The following is a 6,697-nucleotide window of genomic DNA, read 5'->3' as shown; positions in this document are numbered from 1 at the left end:
AATAAATTTATCTAAAGTTCATCTTTAAATTTATATAAAATAACCATTAATTTCAATATGCTAGGAATTTATCTTTTCCCATTTAAATGATTGAATTCCAAATGTCATAGGAATTCCTCTTTTATCATTTAAATATTTCTCATACATAAAATAAATTTATCTTTGAAATTAAATAAAATATCCATTAATTCCAATATGCTAGGAATTTCTCTTTTCCCATTTAAATGATTGAATTCCAAATGTCATAGGAATTTCTCTTTTATCATTAAAATATTTCTCATACATAAAATAAATTTATCTAAAATTCATCTTTGAATTTAAATAAAATATCCATTAATTCCAATATGCTAGGAATTTATCTTTTCCCATTTAAATGATTGAATTCCAAATGTCATACGAATTCCTCTTTTATCATTTAAATATAATTATCATAATTTTCTCTTTTCTTAATTATTTAATTACACATAAACCTTAAAAATTAGTTTTCCATTGAATGTGACAAATTCATTCTTTTAGCTAGGATATTCAATCCTAGAATATGGTAGGAAGTCCTCTTTTCACGTTATGCATAAGAATGAATTATGTATCAATTTCTTAAAAAATTTACCATAGCTCCACTGCTATTACTCGCAAATTTCAATATTTTTTAAAAGAATAAGTCATAGTAAAGTAATTAAGAAATTTGCGAGTAATAGCTCCACTGCTATTACTCGCAAATTTCAATATTTTTTAAAAGAATAAGTCATAGTAAAGTAATTAAGAAATTTGCGAGTAATAGCTCCACTGCTATTACTCGCAAATTTTAATATTTTTTAAAAGAATAAGTCATAGTAAAGTAATTATGATAGTATAACTATCTTTTAGTCTTAAATCCAATTTATGGATTTATCTCATAATATTACTATAATTTTCAAGCATATAAGTATAAAAACCATTTTCACCATTTTCTTAAACCCCTAGCTTCACAAGCCTAGAGTTTGATTTGTGAATTAGGAATTTCTACATGAGAAGCATCAATTGAATAGAGAATTGGTCATAGGAATGACCATTCTTTGGGGGGGAGAGAGATAAACATAAAACCATTCTTTGGGGGAGAGAGAGATAAACATAAAAGCATTCTCATTTAAGCATAAATGTAAACTTTATGTGATTAATCACTAAAACTCATTAGAGAGCTTCATTTGCCAATTGAATACTTCTCAAGCTTGAGAGGGGTTGAGAAGTGAAAAACATTTAGAAGATTAAGAAAAAGACCATAAAGTCATATTTTACCTCTTGTTTTGCTTGATTCTTTAGTCTTAGGAGAGCCCCCCAACCAATCATTTGGTTAGTATGTTGAGGAAGGCTCCAAAGAAGGTTGAAGAGGGATAGAAGCTCCAATCTTTCCAAATTGTAGAGAATTTTAGAGGGATAATAGAAAATATCATTATTTTAGTATAATACTGGCATGGTATAGTTCACAGATTTTTTTACAAAAGACTAAGGATCTATTTATAGGTGAGGGAGGCCTCTAACCAAGTCCAACTAGGTTCTAGAATTTTCCAGGTTTAGTTTGGCTGAATTTGGACAAGATTTAGACCTAGTTTGGCTCCCTTTTGATTTGGTTTGATCTAGGAGAGAGGAGAGATAAAAATATCACAATTTTTTTTGAGTTAAAAACTCCACCACATGTGTGAAATAGGTGCCTCCTTCTCCTTACCAAGGTGTCAAAAATGTATCATTATACCCAAAATATCTCATTTTTTTAGTAATATCTCATAGTTTTTAACTAATAAACCTTGTACTCAGTCAACTCTTCATCTTATGTGGGCATTTACTCCTTTTTGGGTATTTTCTTTTATTCATTGGATTTATCTCCTCCCCACACTTGGATTGATCCTATTGGTCCATAGGAACCTTAATTGGGCCATAATCCAAAAATTTCTAAAAATCTAGACTCTTAGGCTAAGGTCCTTAATACATATTTTCAATTAATTTCGATTGCACATTGGAAAGTTCTTTTTATATTTCTATTTCAAGGGAAACCATTTTAGACACTAAGAGGATTTTTATATCCAAAAAAAAAATCTCAATTTTGGACTACCTCCCTCTAGACATTTTTCTCTCTCCAGGCCAAAACAAAATCTTTCTTTTATTTCAGAGAGGGGAATAATTACAAGATCAGGAGGGGAGGTTCTTACTCCTTTACACCTCAAAAGCTGGAGGGAGGAATCTTACACATGTGTTGTGAATTAACCAAAGGGATGGGCATGTGTGGAATGTGCTCATGGCATTTGAGCATATTGGTGAAAGCCCTAGTAACTTTCACATGTTGACACACGTATTGTTATTTCTAGTGAGAAACTAGCTGCAATAACACACATGCTTGTATGCAATGAAGAGGGAAGCATGCATGCTATGGAGTTCATTGTTTGGGAAGCTTAAAAGAATGGCCATATAGATGGCTCTCGAACCTTGGAAGGAGGTTTTTTTTTAGAAGATAGGGGTTGTAATATAAAGCTTCTTTGCACAGAAGAATCAAAAGCAACTACTTGGGTGGAGCTCACAATAGGCAAGTCTAGATGTTATAAGGGATATTATAAGACTAGATGTAGCAATATTATAAGTCTAGATATTATTAGCCTAACTCCTCTGAAAGGAATATTTCAAGTCCAGATGTTAAAATATTGAATTTGAAACAAATAATTAAAACGTTTTAGAACCCTTTCAAAACGAGAACAATTAGCTTGAATGAAAAAATGTATCATAAGCAAAATACTATGCCACAATTTGAAAATCATATTGAAGAATAAGTCTTTATCAATGATTATCCTTTACAACCTACTCAAATACAATAGAAAAGACTAGGTATCCTTTACAACTCACTGAAATAGAGTGAGTAGCCACCTCATAAAGAAGAGGGTGTCAAGAATGCCCTTACCTTGCATGACAAAGGTGGATGCTAAGATGCTTACACTGAATGGATTTAATTTACAATGACTATAACCTCAAGGTACAACCTTAACGCATGGAAGGAAATTTGGGAAGTAATAGATCAAGCAAGGGGGTAACAAGAAACTTAATTTTGAGTGAGTTCTTATGTTGTGTGGAGGGTAAAATGGAGCCATGATATATTACAAGAGGCTATTCAAAAATTTCATGTGCTCTCCATATAAGAAATGATCCTCATGATGATAATTTGAAATTTTACACATGATGCCTTAAAGTTTAGAGGATGAAAGGGCGACATATCATGTGCATGTGAAAGTCGAACCCATGAAAGTAGCCCCATGATAGTAAGCTTATCCTTTCTTTTTTTTTAAGAGGAAAACAAAACAAAATTATATCTTGATTGTAGTCATCTATACTACATATTCTAGAAGTAACTCAAACCAAGAAAATCCATGTTATCAAATATTGATTTATATTTATCAAATGTTGCATTAGAACCTATTCTTAAGGCATGGCCATGAAAGAACTAAGAATGTATGTAAACCGATAGCAAATCTAATATTGTGATTCGTAATCTTTTGTTTACGAGTATGTTTAAACTAGTTGGCAAGTAATCCGTTATCTATTATTGTGGTAGTAACAGGCCTCTAAATTTGAAGAATAGTAAAATAAGATCCTCTCCTAAAAAGCTTGCCATTTTGGTTATCTATGGGTGGGGTAGGAATAGGTGTCTAATTTTGAAAAATAGTAAAATTATATAATCTCCTAAAAGCTCGCCATTTTCGTTCATGAGGTGTTATTCGATTCCTAGTTGTACATGGGAATTTTCATCACTACTCACTACACAATTTAAACTCAAAGAATAGTAAAATCATATATTCTCTTAGAAATCTCGCAAACATGCCCGCCAATAGAAAAATACTCGCTAGTTTTTTTCATAACTAAACTACACACACGTGTACATATATATACTCATATATTGTATACGTAATATATATATATATATATATATATATATATAGGTATATAGATATGTATATATATATATGTATAAATATATATGTGTGTGTGTGTGTGTGTGTGTGTATAAATATATATATATATATATATATATATATATATGTATATATATATATATATGTATATATGTATAAATATATATAGGTATATAGATATATCCTAAGAATGTGTGCGAACCTATAGCAAATCTAATATTGTGATTCGTAATCTTTTGTTTCATAGTATTTTTAAACTATTTGGCAAAGTAATCCGTTATCTATTAGTGTGGTAGTAATAGGCCTCTAAATTTAAAGAATAGTAAAATTATATGCTCTTCTAAAAAACTTACCATTTTGGCTATCTATGGGTGGGGTAGTAATAGGCCTCTAAATTTGAAGAATAGTAAAATTATATATTCTCCTAAAAAAGCTCGCCATTTGTTTTTCATGGGGTCTTATTCCATTCCTAGTTGTACATGGGAATTTTCACCACTACTTACCACACAATTTAAACTCAAAGAATAGTTAAATTATATATTCTCTAAGAAAACTAGATAAAAATACATATGTATACACACACACACACACACACACACATACACACACACACACATATATATATATATGCATATATGTATGCATAAAATATATATATACGTATATATGTAATAATATACATATGTATAAATATATATGTATATATCTATATATACATATGATATATCTATATATCGATTTGTATATATCCATATCTATATACATATAGAGAGAGAGAAAAGGATATTCCTTTTCTACTCCGTTATGCTTGCGAGTTTTCAAAAAGGATAGTCCTTTTAATGTATGTTGTCCTTGCCAACAAGTGTTGTCTGAAAAGAAAAGACTAAGAGTTGGCAAACGAGGAACATCATTGCACATCCACAATTTAATGTTCTAGTTTCCAAACCAAGTCTTAGTCTTTCCTTTACGTGTGTAAGGGAAAGCATTGCACATCCACAATTTAATGGCCCAATTTTTGAACCATCTCTTAGACTAAGTTAGTCTTTCCTTTTGAAAAGCTTGCAAGGTGGAGATGACAGGGTGCAAAAGAACTATCCTTTCCTATATATATATATACTTCTACTATACACACACACACACACACACACACACACACACACACACACACACACACATATATATGTATATATATACATATTTGTATATATGTACATATATACATATATGTACATATTTACCTATATACATATATGTATATGTGTACATATATACATATATGTACATATATACATATATGTATATGTACATATATATATGTACATACATATATGTATATGTACATATATGTACATACATATATACATATATGTATATGTATATGTATATATATAACAAAGGACAGTTCTCCACTGTGTGTGTGTGTGTGTGTGTGTGTGTGTGTGTGTGTGTGAAAACTAGGCCATTAAATAAAATGCTTTCCCCCTTATATGTGTGCCTCCACAGAGATACATATATTAATATGTATCTATAGCACGTGAGTTTATCAAGAGGGATATAGTAGTTTTAAAAAGTTACATAATTACATTTACAGGTGGTGGTTTTTACAACTCACTGAAATAGAGTGAGTAGCCACCTCATAAAAAAGAGGGTGTCAAGAATGCCCTTACCTTGCATGACAAAGGTGGATGCTAAGATGCTTACACTCAGTGGATTTAATTCACAATGACTATAACCTCAAGGTACAACCTTAACGCATGAAAGAAAATTTGGGAAGTAATAGATCAAACAAGGGGGTACCAAGAAACTTAATTTTGAGTGAGTTCTTATGTTGTGTGGAGGGTAAAATGGAGCCATGATATATTACAAAAATTTCATGTGCTCTCCATATAAGAAATGATCCTCATGATGATAATTTGAAATTTTACACATGATGCCTTAAAGTTTAGAGGATGAAGGGGTGACATATCATGTGCATGTGAAAGTCGAACCCATGACAATAGCCCCATGATAGTAAGCTTATCCTTTTTTTAAAAGAGGAAAACAAAACAAAATTATATCTTGATTTTAGTCATATATACTACATATTCTAGGAGTAACTCAAACCAAGAAATACATGTTATCAAATATTGATTTATATTTATCAAATGTTGCATTAGAACCTATCCTTAAGGCATGGCCATGAAAGAGCTAAGAATGTATGTGAACCGATAGCAAATCTAATATTATGATTCGTAATCTTTTGTTTACGAGTATGTTTAAACTAGTTGGCAAGTAATCCGTTATCTATTATTGTGGTAGTAATAGGCCTCTAAATTTGAAGAATAGTAAAATTAGATGCTCTCTTAAAAAGCTTGCCATTTTGGTTATCTTTGGGTGGGATAGGAATAGGTGTCTAAATTTGAAGAATAGTAAAATTATATATTCTCCTAAAAAGCTTGCCATTTTTTTTCATGAGGTGTTATTTGATTCCTAGTTGTACATGGGAATTTTCATCACTACTCACTACACAATTTAAACTCGAAGAATAGTAAAATCATATATTCTCTTAGAAATCTCGCAAACACACCCGCCAATAGAAATACTCGCTAGTTGTTTTCATAACTAAACTACACACACATATACATATATATACTCATATATTGTATACGTAATATATATATATATATATATAGGTATATAGATATGTATATATATATGTATAAATATATATATATGTGTGTGTGTGTGTATAAATATATATATATATGTATATAGGTATATAGATGTATACT

The sequence above is a fragment of the Cibotium barometz genome, chromosome 24 (genome assembly GCF_041138505.1).
Source record: "Cibotium barometz isolate CiBa-2024 chromosome 24, ASM4113850v1, whole genome shotgun sequence".
Taxonomy (NCBI): domain Eukaryota; kingdom Viridiplantae; phylum Streptophyta; class Polypodiopsida; order Cyatheales; family Cibotiaceae; genus Cibotium; species Cibotium barometz.
This window is presented reverse-complemented; position numbering follows the sequence as displayed.